Source organism: Neodiprion pinetum, chromosome 4, assembly GCF_021155775.2.
Source record: "Neodiprion pinetum isolate iyNeoPine1 chromosome 4, iyNeoPine1.2, whole genome shotgun sequence".
Lineage (NCBI taxonomy): Eukaryota > Metazoa > Arthropoda > Insecta > Hymenoptera > Diprionidae > Neodiprion > Neodiprion pinetum.
The window spans coordinates 9,832,254-9,852,326 of NC_060235.2; the positions used below are offsets into that span (position 1 = coordinate 9,832,254).

Sequence of the window (20,073 nt, forward strand, 5' to 3'; positions counted from 1 at the left end):
TCCAATCTCAAAATTAGATTTTTTTTACTCCAGACAACGCTAATATGAAATGCAGAAATAATTGCGCTAAATGGAGATTCACAAGCTTTCAGTCTTAGCGTAGGACCCTATAAAGAGTGTAAAATTGAATTTGGTTTCAAGTTATCGTGTAACTAGCTAGCCAGATGACACCGTCAACTAAAATTAAATTTAAAGACATTTTTAACCGAAGTTATTTAACAATTCTAGATTTAGATCGATTCAGTTTGCCTAGCAAAATTCAATCCCACAATCTAATTCAGGACTTGAAAAACTATTTATCTGAGTTTAATGCCAAAGAGAGTAAAAGTAAGCTTCAAAATAAGATACCAAATTAAATGGCATAAAGTTTGAAAAACAACGCTGGTCAATAATAATGCTTGAATTACAATGGTGCACAGAATGATTCCTCGGTAGAACGAATTGGCGGCAACGGTTAAGTAACAAACTTATCGCTATTGGCTCGATCAAAGTAAAATGATGGGATATTCAGCCATTATCATCTGTAGTATATCCCGCTCTTCAATTTTGCCTCAACTGATGTTAAGAAGGTGGCGATGGCCTGATGAAATTCACTCTGGCACCTGATGTCTGACGGAACAACCAGGTTCGATGGTTATAATGATTGCACCGCTCGAGAAACCAGGATCCTTGCCACCTAAACGTTTTGACCATCAGGTAAGGCATAATTTTCCTCGTGTTAATCAAAGATTAAACTTCGAGCCTGCTGAAAAAAAAACGATTCTTATCATTGAATCCATGTTAAAATATTGTAATTGTCAAAGATCACGTAATTAGAAATTTGCCTACATGCTTTCATGCCTGACAAATTTAGTCCCGCTTTGACAATGAATTATTTCGTACCTGAAAATATTAGAAGCTATTATTATCAGACTGGATCTTTTGGTATTTTTGGATACAACTAATTTCCAATAAAATGCACAAAACATAAATCGTTAATGAGACGCATTTTTAATTTCATGTAAATAAAGAATCTGTTCACAATAAACATTGTTTTTACTCACCTGGCTCCGTTTGTCCAGACTCCCACTTGTTAATGACATTTCGCATTGAATTTCAGATTTTTTCTTTCAATAAATAACATCCAATTTCTGTATCATTTGATATTTGCGTCGGTTGAATATTTTCCGATATCGACCACGGTATTGCTGAACGATAGTATTCTTAGACAATTCGCGCTGCGTAAAAATAAACAGCAACATAACCTCAATCCGCGGTTTTATGCACGAGAGATTTACAGCTCTTGAGTCTTGTCTCATTTTGTGTACGTTGGCCCCCTGCTCAGCAGACGAAAACATCTCCGCGGGGCGATTTCACCGACCAATGAGATTGAATTATTTGGCGCATGCGCATTGTATGTATAGTTTCAAGAGATTGTCCCGGTATGTATCAGGCGTACAATCACGTTGAAAAAGTATGTACACAAAAATGTGACGCAACAAAGGATTAGAAAACGTCACCGAAGGTCTATTATGGTAATGTTTGATTCAAGAAGACCAGGTAGGGGTAAAAATGCGCATAGGTTAGAAAATAGAAGGGTTACAATACTGAATTTTCGAAAACCAGTAAAACTATTTGTGAAATTCTGATGATCTTATAATTTTGGCTTGTTGTATTTATTGTTCGTTCTGACGATTCTTTTGGGTTTCTATACGTATACTCAGACTTTTGTACGTTTTGATATTGCCGTTTTCGATTTTCGTCGTTCAAAAATTCTACAACGGTAGTATATTGCATCGCAAGTGTAGAAACTCGGTGATTTCTGTTGAGTGTGAAATTTGCAACACGAGCCAAGACGAGCGCTGTGATCATACGGGTCAGATATCGCCCATCTGTGCGGTGTGACGCACTATATTTTTTGCAACATCTGTGAAAGATTGTTTGATGTGAAGAACGGTAGAAACAATCTTCAAATATTGGAGATAAAAAAAGTGACGTATAATTTTTATATCTCCAATATTCGAAGAGTTTTTCTGCCACGTTTCGAATCGTTTCAGAAGTATCAGTGCACAAATGATATATGAGATCGCACCTCCATTTCTCTGCTGCAATGGAGGTACTGTTCAAATGGCTGATGCGATGTTTCATTTTTCACAGCGATTTTTCATCGTCAGTGAAAACTTGTAGTTTCTGCCCAAATTCGAAACTAAAAATGGATTAAAGCTTACCGGCTTCCTTTCTAGTTTTGTTACCACGTTCAGGTCTTACGCAAACTAGTTTTTGCTTGTTTGGAACTGATTTGGAGGGTGGACGAGGCGAAATTAAAAAATCACCTTTTTAAGAACCACCCTAATATGCTTGTAGAGCCACTGCAGTCGCGTATTCCCATCAGTTCTGGGTTTACAAAGATTGTTCACACCGTTTTCAGATTATTCATCCAACTTCTGGCCTTTTGACGGAGCGAGGTCACGAGGCAAAGAATGTTCTGACAAATGGCAGATTGAAATCGTGTTTTCGGAGAAAGCTTGAACGTTCTGCAAAGCTGCGGCTTATAAATTGGTGTTTGGTTAACGTAAAAAATTCGTACTCGTTCTGCATGACCGATGTTCATTTGAAATATTCCGTAATCAGTTTTTCCATCCTCAACAACAATGCGTTTCGTGTACATTCCGTTTCATTTAGCCACGTTAACGGATGGCTGGTTTATCAAACACATGCCAAGTTTTCGTAACTTTTAAATAAGATTTGAATAATTATAAGGCAGTGAAGGAACCCCTGAGGGACAGCGTTTAAAAGGCGCTTACTTTTTCACCTCTTGATTACCTTTTTTATTCATGCGCCTAATTGAAGGTTGCGGGAACAGCGTGACGTTGCGTGAGTTTAAAGTACCTACTTACGCTCATCAGAATATATTTCTCGCATCAACGACGTGATTCTCAGATACAGTGGAACTAATCTTGTTATTTGCATGCTGTGCTCTTACTGATGCGATGTCTAATCGCAAACCTAATTGATCAATAATACTCAAGTATCATGAAAATGTCTCTTATGCTACCACTGAGTGAAATTTCATTTGTCACAGTGACTGGAAAAATTCAGTAAAACAGGTATCGCTAAAAAAAACTGTTTGAATATTATTGGAATTACGAAAAACGAGGTACGCCTAACCATTTTGCGCCATTGTCGATCCTTTTTTGGTAATTGCAACGGAAAATCAGTATGTTTGGTTTACTCTACTTTTTTTCAGTTAAATAAGGCTTTAACGCCAATGTATTGTTACACAAGCATCAAATTTTCGCAACAGTTACAAGAAAATAAACAAAAAATGAAAATAGTCAAGGACCGAGCGGTAACCGGAACTAAAAATTTCTCTCAGTTCATCGCGCCTGCATTTGCTTAGCGTAGCCTAGCTGGCGTAAAAATTACCCGTATCAAAAATAAGCCAAAACCGGCATCGTGTTAAGAACTATTTCATTTAAATGAACTGTAAAATTTTTGTAAAGAAGTTTACGGTAGTTCCATTCTCGAAACGCGATAAATAATATCACTGAAATCCTACAAAGCTACAGTTATCCTCCTAAAAATGAAGAAAAAATAAGTAATCTTTGAGCAAGATGACCACGAACCATTTAAATACACCAATAATTTATGCAGCTAAAAAATACCTGATTTCAATCGGGGTATCGTATCAAATTCATTTCCGACAATTAATATTTATTATCGGTTCAGCAAGGACGCGGAATGATGAGACCCAGCACTATCTATTCAGGAGTTGCCAGCTAGTTTAGCGTAGTAACGGTCATTCGTGTAAGTAAATGTGTACGTATATTGTATCGGCACGTTAGCAGGGCTAGTCGTATTCCCCTCGTTAAATTATGCAGGAGAGAGGGGCGACGAGTTGTTGACAGTGGTGGGCATGTGTGGCTTAATTAACTCTGTTATCTCATACGATCGCGTGGTGTTGAGTAGCCGTAATGTAATGCTATAATCGTCCGCGGTTGCAACCCGTTGAAGAAAAGATGTTAATCAGACATCCGTGTTATGAGAGACAATTGAACCGATTTCTGATCCAAAAACAAAAGTTCAGGATCACCCTTAACTGTTCGCATAGAAGGAAACGTTAGTTTCGTCACTGGGAATCCCAATTTTGCGATGTGGGTAATTTTTAAATGACTTTCTCGTTGGTTATTATTCTCATTGTTGTTATTCACTCGTTGACTACGTTCAATTTTCGTTCTACTTTTTTGTATAACATTCAAAAGTTATCTTGAGGAAATTTTTTTTTCCGTGACTAGTGCGCACTGAGCATTCATGATTAATTAAAGACTGTGTCGTTAACTCTGTTCCGACAGAGGAAGTGAACGTATAGCAAACGCACGCTTGTTTTTCAAATTTGAGTAATAAAACGCTAATACAATCAATTGACAATACATTAACGGTAAATCGCAGTTCAATTGGATAAAATAGATTTTAATTCTGTACGGTTGAACATTGGCTGAAAGATAGAACAGACGTATATTGAGACGAGTATAACAAGCGTTGAAAATGACCGAAGTAATTCGTTATTGATTATTTTATATTGTTGTAAACTTCGTCAATTCTCAGTAATTTAATCTGCCCGTTCCGACTACGTTGATTCTGAGTTGTGATGTCATAAATTCCATATCGCTACGTGAAACATTGTTTGGTTTCTGATAACGTGCTATTAAGGGATATATTCGCTATGGTAGTAACACACTCACGTGATTGGTTAAAAATCACCCGATTTGCACATCACTGTCACCGCTAGCAGTATTGAAACGTTCACAGCTGATTGTAAGGCAGATGCAGGCAGAACTTACAGTTTCGAAACGTTCGTCAGAAGTGGTGTAAAATTCTTGCAGATACTTGATTGCACATGACAAAAAAGGTTCTAACTTGTCTCTCCCTAGCATTGAATAAGTAAAACAGGCGTATTTCCATATCTTGATAAATAACTTTTTTGGGGTAGACCATCCGTTGCACCTGATAAAAAGATTGCCGCATTCAAAAAGGATTCCCGAAATCGACGTTATACGAAAAAAACTCGTTAATGTTGGTCATACGATAGTTTCTAGTTTGATCCATGTAAACAAATTGTCAGCATATGTATAAAAATTTTTATGTATCGTTATTTTAACGTTGCCGCCGTAACGGACTTGTATTTTTGTTAAATTGAGTAGGCGATGTCGCCTTGACGACCTTTTTGATACTCCTTGCTTTGAAACTGTTGCATTTTCTTGGCAAGGCCTGCGATTGGTGGAAATTGGTTAACTCCTCGTTGCAGGGAGTGACTAAGAATTATTTTATCACAATCACCACGTTCCCACGAGTCTTGCATCGCCGGTCGAACTCTTGAAGTACCTCAAGAGTCGATCTGGTTAATGCCTAGAATGACAAATGGCAAGCCTAAGAAGCCAGTTGTAGCGTGAAATCCTCAGGTTACCCATAACTCAGTCTAGGTCTGTACAATATCAAAAATAGCTTACGGTTGATATGATGTTGGAAGAGCACAATTAGTCATGTAAAAAACAAAAATCGGGTTTAAAATATCAAGAAACTTTGCTTGGCATGGAACAAAGATTTTAATTCTTTCTAATAAAGTATCTAGGTATCCGGAATGAAATATCGCCCAGTTGTATTTAACTATCATTTACAAACAAATATTTTTCATGAATTTTATTACAAGTCTAACTAACAGTTAAGATTTACTTCGTACTTTTCAGCTTCGTTGTGTTCTTCGATGCATAGGATATTGGTACACGTGATATAAATCTATAGAATTGATCATCCTTAGAATTATTATTGTTGTTCATCTACCGACTACAACACGAGGCTGAAAACTAGCAGCCGGAATTGACAGCCAAACGTTCTAACGTTCATTCGAACAAGGTAGTGAAGACCGAAAATCAAAATTTCGCGAAATAGCTTGAACTCGTAGTACTTTTATAGAATCATGGAGTAAAAATGAAGGACACTTTTCTAATTCCTAAAATCTTAAAAGGTTTGGCTGCTAGCTTCAGCTTCGTGTCTACGGCTATTTAAGTACTCTGCAATTTTCTGAAATTTGAGTTTCTGAATTGGTGTTTAGACTTTCAGCGGACGCAGTCCCATAGTACAAAGTATCAGTCTTATCTTATCTAATCCTTTTATAGCATCCGCGCATCACACAAGCACTCTTGGATCATAATAAGACATCTAGCGAATAAAAGGAATAGCATCGTAACAGTTTTCAGACAGATCAAACGAACAAAGGTAAACGGTAATCGAGTAGCTGTAGTCTATTCCGACAGACACTGGTCGGTGATTGTTCGTCTGATAAATCCCTTGGGTCTACTCGTTGTGGAGATTTCAGATCTCCAAAACATTTCATGATCAGAGTCTTTCTAACGTGGCAGTAGATGATAGGCTGGTAAAAGTCTAATCGCCCTTCTTCAGAATTGTTTTCACCGATTCTCATCGATATTTTATTACGACTTGTAACTGCAGGGAAGCTGAGTGATGTCTGTCAATGCAAAGTGGAACGAACGAAGTTAGTGGAGATAGAAAGTTCAAAATTCAATTTGGTTTTTATTCTGTATGTTTTTCCATCTGCATTAAGAATCGCGATTATATTATATCTTGCCTATTTAAAGCAATTCACGATTCTTACGTAGCCTTGACTATGTTACGCATATTTTAATTTTTTTGAATGATAATCGATTGGTTGAAGCATACAGCAAATGTAATTAATTCAAACTTGATGTAATTATTCTTGCAACTGACTAAAAAGCCGAATATAAAAAAAACACGTACCATCTTAATCTAGGTAATGCAAACGTTAAGAAATCGAAATAAGGAGGTTATTTCTCTTCCTGTTCTCTTTGCGTATTAAGATCCACCCATTTTTTTTGCGTCTATGCTCGTTCCAATACGATATGTAAATAAAAATGCGACGCACTTGATTACGCCGATTTTCAAATCTTCTCAAAAATTCAAAGTGCATCGTCGCCTGCACAAGTTCATAACTGTTCAGTTCATTTCGAACTAACGGACATGTTTTTTTAATCTTTTTTTTTAGATGAGAAGTAGTATTTGAAAATGCTATAAATAGCAGTTGAATTTTTGTTACCGCCGTACCGATCATTCCTTGTCTGAAATAAAGCCTAAAATATTCATGGACATTAGGGTGGTCCTCATTTAGAATGTTGACGAATTTATTCCGGATCACCCCAGCAAATCAACTATAAATAATTCAAAAACAATTCACAATTTTTTTCAGATTTTCATATCAACTGTAACCCGTGCCTGTAAGAGGAAGGATTTCCCTATTTAAAATACACGTGTTTCGGACACGTTCTTAGTATATATTTTACCGCAAGAGTAATAATGTTCGAAAAAATCCATGAATGTGAGGTTCTAATGAGCATTAGTGCTACTATCTGAGAAAAAATTCACATCATCGTACCAGGTAATATAGACAATTGCATTTCTTATAAATAAAAAAAAAAAAGTCAAGATTCTAGGGTGTGCAATTCGTCGAGATTGGTTGGTACGATGATGTGAATTTTTTTTCAGATAGTGGCACTAATACTCACTAAATCTTCGCAATTACAGTTTGATTCGAACATCGTCACTCTTACAATAAATTATATGCTGAGAATGTGTCTGAAACAAGTGTATTTTAAACGGTGATATCTATCCATTTACAGGCACGGGTTAGAATTGATATAAAAATCTGAAAGAATTGGGAAATTGTTTTTGAATTATTTATAGTTGATTTGGGGGGTGGTCTGAAAAAAAATCATCAACACCCTAAGTAAGGATCACCCTAATGGACATATTAGAAAAAGGGCCTCTTCACAGTACCGCCTCCCTAATTTTTCACGCATAGTGTGGAATTGTTATTATTTTTTCTCCTACGAATATAAATTAAATGAACTGAAAAGTGAAAAGCTCTTCTCTTCGTTTTTTCATTCAAAGTGTCGGACAAGGGCAACGGTGGGTGTTCACGAGGAATAATAATGTAATATCCTGTCAGCGTTTGAACCTTTGCGCCTTAAGCTATACGCTCAATTTTTCTTTGGAGTTTGATAATTGTGTAAGCATTAATTGTGTAACCACCTTGTTTCATTAACCTTATATAATTACGTTGAATCGCCTTATAATTACGAAGGCAATTTGGCTAAGCAAGAGGAAAATTCTTTTGTTCAACCATCCAGTAACGACGCGAGGTTCCGAACGCCTGCCGTTTGCAGCCTTTTCGGCCGTAGCTGCCACCCACAGGTTTCAGTAAATTTTTTTTCATTCATTTTCCCTTCCACTTTGTTCTTCTTGCTAATTGTTTTCCCCGGGAACAAATTCAATTTTCTATCCCGTCGTAACCCCTCGTGCATTTATTTTCTCGTCATTTTATCGAGCCACGTACACTCGAGTTAACGATTGACTGCGTGAGCTTGGAAAATAAAAATCTCCGAAATTCCCCGTGAATAAGAGCCCCTTATTCGCTCCAGAATATGAAGCATCGGCTGTCGACCTATTATTTTTTGCTGCTTCTATTATCAAGCGAATCTCAAGCATTTTCCCACGCACTTGCAAAGCCCTACTCCACTACTTAATTGAAGTCGTTGTCTGAAATTTATTATGGTACCTAATGGCGTACCATTGTTGTACGCACACTAATTGATTAAAGTCGATAGACAACTTGAATTTTCAAGTCGTGTCGGACAACCTTATGGAATTTTTGTATTGTAAGTCTAGCTTGATCGCCCCTTGACATGCCTTACTTTGGAGGGTGGTTTCACTCCCTTAAAGTGTTTAATGGCAGGTAAAAAAAAAGCTTCTCTTAACTTTATAGTCTACTATGACATATTACAAAAGAAATCAAATCGGAGAGGTCGACCTGGGATACCTTCCTTGTGAGTTGATACCTCGCTTACCAATTTGGCGTCTGAACGACGTGACCCGTCTTACGATTTTCGCGGATTTTTGTTTAGGCCCTCTTCGAACCAGCGAGGACTTGAACCTAAACTTTCCCGTTCTGTACTCTTCCATGGTACCACGACGTCCTATGTACAGGGTGTTCGAGAGTAAACGTCGCAGTTTGCTTGGCAACCTATCATTGTGAAAAAAAATGATGTCGGCAAACCGTATTGGATCCGCCACTTAAAATTTTCAAATTTCGAATTCAGATTCATAATCAGTGACCCAAAAACCCCCCTAATCCGAATTTCATCAAACTTCGTTCGGTACATTTGATACGCCCCTGAAAGGTTTGAATGGGGAAATCCACCCTCTTGAGAGCATCGTTTAGAGTTGAGATAACAATCTTAAAAAATTACCGAATCATTTTTGATTTACGTAGAGCTGATTTGGAGAGCGAGCCAGGACTACCCTAAAGTATAACCTCCACTTGCCTCATCGCTTTCCCCCCCTGGCGGCTGCTCCCCACTCTTTTGATCGTGCGACAAACAGAGGACTCTGACGGGACTAGCTCTGTCCTTCGGTCTCGGCTTCAGCGGCCTCGTCTGTCTCTCTCTATGAGTCTATGCCCAAAAACGCGCCATCTTCCGGTAACTCGTACCGATATTTGTTCCTCTCAGTAGTAGGCAACCAAACACACTGCGGCGTTAACTCGGAAACACCTTGTACAGGTACTATTGTCGGTTCATGTTTTACTTATAAAATTCATGCTTCGATTGAAATAAATCACAGTACATTTACGATCTTTCATACGAATAATTGCATTGAGTAGAATTTGAAAAATAAGCTCACCTTACCCTGGATAAAAGGTTAAAATGTAATAACATCACCTTTTTGTCGAGGAAATAAATAGGAATATGTAAATATCTTTTGTCAAGAAATGTTCACGATGTATTACAGTGAAAACTGACTTCATAGAACATCAACAAAAAAGTTTCAACTATTTTATAAAATGAACCTCAGACTTTAGAGACTTTTTAATTTTGTGTTTCAGGTGAGTTCCTCCCGTGCGTTTTGAAAACCTTATACATGTATCAGACATTGAACTGGCTGTAGGTGAGTATGGGAAAATCGAAGTCGAAACCAATCTGTGTGGGCTGGTGGTGAATTTTTTCTATCCAATCTATTTTCATGCGGAACTCGTGACTCCGTGCCATTTAATCTACTTTCGTTTGCACACCTGAACGTTCCGGCTTGTGAATTTACATTTTGTTGATATTCAGTACCCGTTACGACCACCCGTATCCCATGAATATTTGCATTGCCGAATAACATGCGTTTACATCTGGTTGTTACGAAAGAATTTTTGTTTTTTATTTGAGGTAAAATTTTCAGTAGGAGAAATAAAAGGTCAGAAAACATTCTGAATGTTTTTAGTCAAATGCTTTATCGGACAAATATAAAATTGACTCGTATCAGTTTTGAGTTGATTTGGAAATAGTTTCAAATACACAATAAATTGGGGATTCACTTCCCTACCGTCAACTTACCGAGTTCGGATTCTCGATTGTCATTTTTTACTCCGAATCAGGTGAAAACTTGTGATGTTTCACACTGCACAACACTTCCTCTATTTCTCTGGTCCTATAAACCGAATGAATGCCTTACTAAAATAAAGAAATCGTGCATGTGACCGATACGGGACAACTAAACTTACTTTAATCAAAGGCGTATTATTTGTATCTATCATCGCATACAGCAACTGTCATGCAAGTTATTTCCTTATTGAGATCAGAAAAGTAAATATAAAAAAATCTAAACTTACGAGCAGGTGTAAGACAAGCAATAGCATATTAGTCAGTGGATTGAGTTAAATTGTTGAGCAAGCGGACAAATTTTTCAATCAAGATTATACGAAGAAATGTTTAATCATAAAGCCGTATAATGACGGTTGTTGATCCATCTCCTCCCTTGCTCCGCATAGGCAATTATGTCTCCTGCAGATATACCATATCGGGCGTGGCGGTTATTGGTAGTAATTATTATTATTGTTATAAACATCGGTAAAACCATTTATGCGTCAACAATTACAGCCTCTAGACCGGAATTAAAAAAGGTGTGCGTCGAGGGCCGCGCGACAGATGTGAAAACTTTCGGTGTAGTTGTCACCACTGTTTCTCTGTTCTTCGGCGATGACCCGCCTGAGAAGTTCTCACTTGCATTTTCTGTGATACTCCTGACACCTTTTCGCCTTGTTTTCCGCTTTACACAGTGACGCTCATGCAGCATATATGCATATGTTCTGTATGCATATGCATGTACGAGTATAACCCATGCCGGTAAGGCCCTCTACTCGTTGTATTCAAGCATGAAGGAGTGGGGGGCACGAAGATCCGCACAAAGAGGAGACCGAGGATAGGAAGTCTGTGTATACAACAGAGCCTCGATACAACTAACTCCAATTTAACGAAAAACTCCGTGTAACGCGGAGAATAGCTCATCCCTTCGGGAAAACTACGTATCGACAAAAAATCCTCCATGTAACGAAATAGATTTTCCGTGTACTGAAACGAAATATGATTCTGTGAATTGTTAGATTACGAATATTGTAAGTGTACGGACCTCTGAACGGAATTTTCTCTCTCCTCAAGTAGTCCAGGAAATATAGAGGCATAAGCGTTATTTTTTTGGTATGGGTAGTAAAAATGGTGTACATGAACATATATCAACCTGCCATCTGAAATCGTGTGGAAACATTGTTTGAAAATCGATCAAAACTATGATTTTAAACTTTTTCGCGTACATCCTTTTTTCTTACGATTGTACCGAAAAAAAATCAATACTTTTTTTCTAGTCCGCGAAAGCTCTAAAAAACTAGACGTCGCGAGATGAAAAATATTGACCGAATTACAAGTTATTGAAAAAAACCACTAATTACGTCGTTTTGAATACATAATAAAAAAGTGAGTATTTATTAAAATGACGTCTTTGTGTCGCATTTAACAATTCTTTGTCACTGACAAATAATTCGTGTGGAAGCTGTAATCTGTAAGTTGAATCGTTAAAGACTTATAAACAAATTAGCCAAACATCGGCCTGTACAATTCTATAATAATTCTAATACAAGACGTCACGCGAATTTTTTTAATAGTAGATTTCGCAACAACATATCGGAACCCATAATTATTTTTACAAAAAAAAATTTTATTTTCCAACGAAGGGACTTTTTTTTTATCCGACCTTGGTTTCAAAATTAAACTGACCGTTTATTCGACCGTTTTTGTAACATTTAATTACGGATATGAAAAAAGCATGCAAAAAGTTTTAATTTGAAGAAAACCTTTGGTGAGATTCGTTGGAAGACAACGGAGTTACAAGTCAATTCAAGCGAGTAGCGGAAAAAAGATGTAATCACAATTGGAATACGGAGTATTTTCATTGTATAAAATATTGAGTGTTCGGAAAAAAGGTAAGTGAGTGAAAAAAATTTTGAAAAATCAGCGGAGCGTTAGTATTTTCGCTGGATACGAGTTTTCAATTCAACGGCGCGATTTCAGTCACAAATTTCTCGGGAATTATTTGCGATAAATGAGTTATGTTTAATTTTTACTACGCACACCAAAAAAATCAGAAATGTTCATATCCGGGCTATATGTCCTCGACGAAAGATATGACGCTCGAGATCATACGGTGCGTTTTCGTGGATACGCACCACGGGTGCACTCTGAGAAACTTCGTTGTTTATTAGTTAGCACGCGGCTGATGCAAAACTCGAAGCTGCTTATAGTCGACTTGTGCTCTGATTTACCTATAATGAGGGGTCCCCTGGTGCAATGTCAAGTTTGTCAGTAAACAGTATTAGCTTGGTTGCTAGCTACCAGCCATGGATGAGAACACAAGACGAACTTTGAGTATTGAAGAAAAATTACATATTTCGAAAGCTGTGCAAGATGGCAATAATGATCAAAAGACAGACATGGCAGTTAAATTTCAAATTCCTCAAAGTACTCTCTTAACAATAATCAAGAATAAATCGAACTCATTAGCTTGTAAGCTATCGAAAAAATTAATACAAGAGAAATCGGCTGAGAACAGTAGACAGAACTGAGTACAGAACTAGTAGACTCAATTTACATTTGGTTCGTAAGGTGCAGACGGGAAAATATACCCATCGGAGGTTGTCTGTTGCAAGAAAAAGCTACGATTAAATGATTTTTAGAATTTACTATTACGATTTCGTAGAATCCGTGCCATTTATTTATTTCTGGGTCAAATAAAAATGCATGGGAGTGTTTTTATTCAGAATTGCGTATAGAATGGGGCCGTTAAGCCCATTTTCGCGTTTTAGATACGTGGACTTCGATATTTGGAGATGTATACGTCAACGTCGAAATCGACCAGAGCACCCCGTTAAGAGCATGTAGCCGTCCTACTTTTACCGACCGAGCAAACTCACCCTTCTTTCGATATTAAATAAACACACGAACGGAAAGGGTTTAAATTTCGACAGTGCATCGCTCTTCCGTAGAGGAATTCAGGAAAGTTACTCATATTTCGAAACTCGTAAAAAAAAATGTATGGTTTTTTGACACGTGTTGGTATTCCCACATTTCCTGCATTTCAGGGACCAAAAAGTGTCATAGCTAAGGTACTTTTCGCCATCCAAGAAAGAATGAGGAGTATAATGAGCCATCGTGAGACTGTTTTCGTGTAATATTAGGGCTCCTAGATGAGAACTAGGAAATACAATAATTTCGAACATAAAAGATGCTTTCACGTTCAGATGGGCGCACGGCCGAGCGTTCCTTCCAAGGTTCCTTCTCAGTTTGTGCTGTGGCAAATATGGTAACCCATAATTAGGTGGATCGATAATTGTACAAGAAAAGCATTTTCCTATTAAAGATGAATCCGTTCCATAACCACAGACATACAACCTCCATTTGTTTTATGAACCATTAATTCCGGGTTGTTAAAAAGTTCTTGAGTCGCGTGTAGATCTACATGCATTAATAGTTGTTACATTAACATGACTATGTCTATTCCTGAAGACAGATATGCGTTTGGCAATGGTGCTCCGAGCTTCGTTTGTAAGTTCAGATAGTATACAGAGTGTTTTCGAACAGTTGTATCAAACTTTGAGAGGCTGTCGGGTCAGCCAAGACCAGATATTCTTGATAAGCAACCCATGGTCGGTACGACCAAATTTCGAGGGTACAGGCTGTCGAAACGGTTGTAAACCAACGCCTGAAGATAGGTACCGCAGCCATACAGTCTAGTATATTTACTTAAAATTCTACTGCGCACTAACATCAACTCACACCACAGGTCTGTTCGACTTCAGTGATTCTGTATCCTGTAATCGCCTGTCATGAAAAACTTTACCAATCTTGCAAGACGCGGAATCGAACCCTGTCCGTTGGACTGGCGAGTACAGGGCTATCGCTAGGTAGGGTTTTGACGAACACACACATTTGAACACTATATTGTACAGCTTATAGAAATGAAACTAGATACGGATTGGATAAAATTATGAGTTTGGTCAATAGTTTAGCGCTGTTTGTGCAAACCTTGGACAGGTTCGGGTTCCATATGTTACACGCAGACCGACTGCAATGAAAATGAGGTAATCGGGGTGACATCTACTTGGAAGTCTTTGATAGCAAAGACGCCCTCTTGAATTACGTAACATTTTCTTGTATTCCCAATGAATATCGGTGATCCACGCAAAAGTGTAATTCACAATATTTGCAACTATACCTAACAACTGAATAATACAGTACACTCTCTCGATAGTGCCAGTGATAGGCGTGTAGGGGAATAACTTTCCGAGAAAAGCAGTACCCGTACTTTCGACGCGACTTGTTGAGGAAAACATTCGAATCACTCTCTTTCAATACTGCCACAATGCATCTAGCTCGCGACACCGTTGAAAGAGCCGGAGAACTTGGCGAAGGGTGGGGAAAGCGTTTGAACACAAAATAAAAGAAGTGGCTCTATTGAAAGCGGCACTATTGGCAGAGCGCGCTGTACGTGGCCTGATATTACTTCAGTTGCCAACTAACGTGGGTTAACCCGCGTCCCTTTTGACGACTTTTGACGAACATGGGCTGCTTATAAAAAATTTTTGGTATTGGCAACCCTTACATCTTCTCTAAATATGATAGATTTTTTCTGAAACACCCTGAGATCCCATCTTCAAAATGGGCTGCCCATGATTTGATAGTAAGTTTACAATCGGTGAAAGGTAACCCAAATTCAGGACCAAAATTTATCGTATCAATCACATTTTGAGGAGTGTTACATCCTTGAGTGCATAATCAGGATCTTCTTCCCCAAAATACGATACCGAGCACACACTACATGGGGCCACTTGAGTACGTGAAAAAAACCAGGTGGCCTGGTGTTCTCCAAAAACCGTGGCATTGAACATGTTTTGGCTCGCGCAATTTTTCCATCTGTAGGCTAAGGCTAATTTTTCAAAACCTCCAGTCAGTAAACGGTTGACTGACAGGGCTAGCTTCGCGTATTTGAGGGCAACCTACAGTGCCATCAAGGCAGATAGAAGCTACGTATAAACGCTGAAGACACCTTATCGGCGGCTCACTCTACTACTACTTTTGTTCTGTCTGCTCTTGGTCTTCGTCCCCACGTACTGTCATATCGCAGTCCATACAGTCTGTGCCCAGGGCTATTACATATTAGCAATCCGAAGAAACTATTGTTTTTGATTTTAACTAACTTCATCACTCATGTGTAGTTAATTGTTCATCCACCCACGTGCTCTGTTTACAGTTTAACCCTCGCGCTTGTCGTGCTGTAACTGGCATCGGGTAGGTATCGGATCAATCGGGAATTCCTTAGAGTTGACGCCCGTCGAAATGCTGTAATGGCATCGGGTCTAGCATCCGGACCACTCGGGGGAGTCTACCTATAGTTCGTCAGCCGGGCGCTTCTCCATCGGAGCAACTGCGGGGATCTATTTACCGAACAATTAGTCCCAGCGTATATGATCCTGGAGGGTAGGTAAGTAAAATCTCAGGTGGCACACCTACGCGTGCCTTTTTAGAAACCGGGAGAAATGCGCGTCGCGACAGCCTTTCACGAAGAACTCGCATCACTTCGTGTCAGCGTTCAGATCTCTGTAACAGATTGGCTCCTGAAGAGTTATGTGTAGGCGAGGTTTGAAGTAAGGGAGACCGGTGCTAGTTGTCAAACTTTTTAATTTCTGATTTTCAGAATTTTAGGGAATAAAAATTCCATTTAATTCGAATATGGGCACTGTAGATGTATCCTTTACGCACCTGGAGAAAATTCGTGGTTGTTCCAAAGCATGCCGGAATAGGGTTTCTCAAATTTTTAAAAAAAATTGAGGGTGTCATAACTTACCCTGGAGGCGGGGTAAGTTGTACCAAGTATTTTAAATGACCAAAACTGGTAAAAAATTATGAATGATTTTTTTTCTTGCCTTCGCTTTCTTGTTCTTGTTTCGAAGTAAGAAACTCGGATTTTCAGTGTACATTTTTAAGCAATAATTCCTTTCTCCGTTGTATTTTTTCCTGGAAACCACGACCTAGTCGAAACAGTCGACCTAGACTCCGAAAACCCCAAAAACCGTGAAAAATTCGATTCAGATTCCGGAAATCCCAAAAAACTTGACCCGAACTCAAGAAACCACGGAAAAGTCGAGATGGGTCAAGTTGTCGGGAAATTATTGTCACATGTGAAGTTAGTGTTAACTCGTGATTTTGTTTAAAAATATCCATATCTTGCTGACCCGCTATTCAAATATTAAAAACATATATATCAAGTGGAAGTGATAAGAATCACCTTTCCGATCATCTTATTACGAAATATTCCAATGTAGCTAAGAAAAATAAGAAAAACACATTTAGAAGATGGAAAATAATAACTTATTAGGTCCAATTTCAGTTTTTCAATCACTGCGAGGCCGCATATGATACCATATTCTAGTTAACAACATTCATTAGTTTCAAACATTGAACTACAACTTCAATCTATGCCACCGCTCGTTCCGATATCTAGCGGCGAAGATACAAGCCTTGTGACAACGGTGACAACTAGTACTTGTAACAATGGTTTTTGTCATTGACACGTCAGTTATTCTCGGTATAAACGTACAAGTGAATCTTGCCTGCGAAATTTTCGGAAAAGTGACATTCTTCATTAAATTAAGCTTCCGGTATCGATTCGACTTGGATCTGACCCTCAACCTCTCCGATTCGGTCCACGATTTTCACCTTATAGCTTCAACTCTAAAAGGGCCTCATATTTTTGGCACGAGTTGAAACAACAAGATAAAAAATTGTAGACCGAATCGAAGCGGTCAAGGGTCAGACCCAGGTCGAATCGGTGTGGAATGCCTCGTATACAAGTACTTGTGTGATGCTTGGGTGGTATTACCCGAAAATTTTCGCCGATGACTTCGAGGTTGCGATTTGGATATAACCATAAGAGAAATTGGATGGTTGCCAATAATTGAAGCATTTCTCATTTGGTTACTGGAGATTTCATTCGCTCGAGAAACCCCATTCGAAGTTATCATCCCAGCTAGCGGCGAGGTGATGGAAATCAAGCTTATCTGGCGTATTAGCAACTGAGGACTGCTGAACTCTGTCTAGTTCCAAACTTTACCCTTCAATCTCGCAGTATTAACTGTCAAAGCTGGAACTACAGCTTCTTAGCTCGATATCTACAATTAATTATGTATTCAATTAAAACTTGTTTCGCAAACAGAAATTTCGCGCGAAACAAACAGTTGTGTGGCCAATGGTTCAGCAAGTATACTTAGTAACTTCTGCAGTACGTATCAAATGATTAAAATATTTGATATTTTTCAATCTGTCGTGGAATGAACATGAAATTTTCCTAATTCTCGGCCGTAGATAAATTTGTAGATTTCAGTGGACATTGAATCGTAAAGTAATTTTCAAAAAACTCCCATGGTTGACGATAATTAAGACTTGTCAGCAGCATTTTTAAATACTTGTGGTTGTAAGCATATGTTACATCTATTGAAAATTGAACTCCCAATATAAAATTTTTAACTGTCCCGTATGTATCCTGACGGCGGATCTTCGATTTTTCGATGCCCTTGGTTCACCCGGAGAAGTTTGCCAGAAACTTACAGTGTTCCCTTTTTTTTTTTTTTTTTTTCTTGCGACCAGCGATGAATGCTGAAAAATTGATCTTACAAAAAAATATTGCGACATTTTGTTGGGCACCTGACGTGATCAACACGCTTCTCAATTATCATCAGCTTCCCTGGTCGTTGGCTATACCTTTTTGCACTTTCGGTAAATAATAAACAAAATTAACCACAACAAAAAAATATTATTCGAACGCGCTGACCGCCACTGGCCACTGATTTTAACTTACGATTAATATTAACTACGGCACTATTCGCCTAGCACAAAAAAAAAAGAGAACACAGTCTTCGTGGAGGCAGGCAATATATCGTTAAAAAAAGTGTTTGCATATTTGCTGCACGTTTATCAATACTCGTACAAACTGTATTACTACGTACAGAAACGAAAATGTTTATTGAGTTGGTAGGAGAGTAGGGGTTCGACAAATATGATAGGTTGCACGTAGTTGAGCTTCTGCTACAAGCAATTATTCATTCAATAATCCAATTATTAATTAACCTTATAACTTTTATGTGTCAAGAAAGAATGGTTTTAGCTTTAAAGCCAAGTAGCAAGTGCTCCGCAAATGGATGAGAGAGTAAACTTGTGTAGGGTTGATTCGTGAATTTAATTATAAGGGTCGATGAATGCGATCATTGCCTGGTCGTTTTACCGTACACGCAGCACCGTGGCAATAATTTCTCATTTGTATGTAATGAGTTTAACCAGCATTTACGCCTCCGACTTGATAGACAACTACCAGGTATAACTTGTATAAGTACGCTAATAGGTTTCTGTGTAGCTCAGACATAGTTAGATCTACTAATGCTTCGAGTCTTGGGCTTCCTACGGCATCGGCTATAGGTAGTCGTGATATACACTTGCACTAGACCCGGTGGCTGCAATATAGATGCCAAATACATCCCAGCATGAAGTCCCTATTAGTTAACTTAGATAATTAGGTTACATCGGCGCTTGGCTCAATCGAGGAATACGAACTACGACCACCTTATACCTTATACCCCTAGATACGTGTAGAGTAATAACTGTCCGCTTCTGTGTCGAAACGGATCCGCGCAACCGTGAATCTTAATCGCGTGGTGAATTTCGTGCATAATTCACTGCTCTATATTCTTATCTGGAATTTCATTGGTATCAGTTTTCACCATTAAATCAACTACACGAAGGGAAAGGATTATTTGGGTCAAGTGATATTTGTTTGGTTCAACAAAAGTAGCGAACACAATATACTTCTTACTTAATTCAACAAAATACGATACTTCCGTTGGTCTAACAAAATTTTGTCGAATCAATTACTTTTCTCTCAGTGCAGTGTCAAACGATTCTTGTGGGCAGACGAGCATTACACGTATGTCGAGTATATGTACAGTCGATCACAACATGTCACCTATACCACAGTGGATAGTGATGAAATTATGCAATTACCAATTGAACCAACCATAGTTATATCACTGTAAACACATCGCCGGCAAATCTCAATTTTATGCAAATGACTGTTTATCTAAGCTAATATTGCCAATTATTTACAGGATGAAGTATTACACAACACTCACTTTATGATCTAAACTGATCGATAATTTATCGGTGATCATTTCATGGATGGCAATTGTAAACTCGCCACAGGCAATCAATTATGTACTTATGCAGTCGTGTGTAGGTATATACAGCTGATCGTATACTGGTACATTAGACACGAAATATAGCTTTTCAAAAGCATCTCGGTACTACGTTACTTATTAAACACACCTTTCAGCAAATAATGCCACCAAGACAACAATACGGCTGAATCAAATTTTTACGTTATATTTGAAACATTGAGCGAGAGTTCAGGGATTACTAAACTTTCCAACGCCCAGCAATATAAAATGAAATGACCACCTGTACTGAAATTAAGCCAGACTTATAATTAAATCAATGTGAAATTCTATAATATTTATGTATTAATCATGTATTTTACTTTTAAATTCGACAAAATGCCGAATGACATAAGTTGAAATCGGTGCGCAGA

The 20,073-nt window shown here is 38.2% G+C and overlaps 1 protein-coding gene across 5 annotated transcripts in view; it reads left to right on the plus strand.

Moving 5' to 3' along the window:
- Positions 1–20,073, plus strand: part of Tpst (tyrosylprotein sulfotransferase) — a 276,669-nt gene that overhangs the window by 45,310 nt on the left and 211,286 nt on the right. For 2 of the 5 annotated variants that reach the window (XM_046624716.2, XM_046624718.2), the window contains exon 2: positions 15,691–15,921. The exons of the other annotated variants lie outside the window; for them this stretch is intronic. The gene's annotated coding sequence lies outside the window, so the exon portion shown is untranslated. The remainder of the gene's footprint in view (positions 1–15,690; positions 15,922–20,073) is intronic. 5 annotated transcript variants of the gene reach the window in all.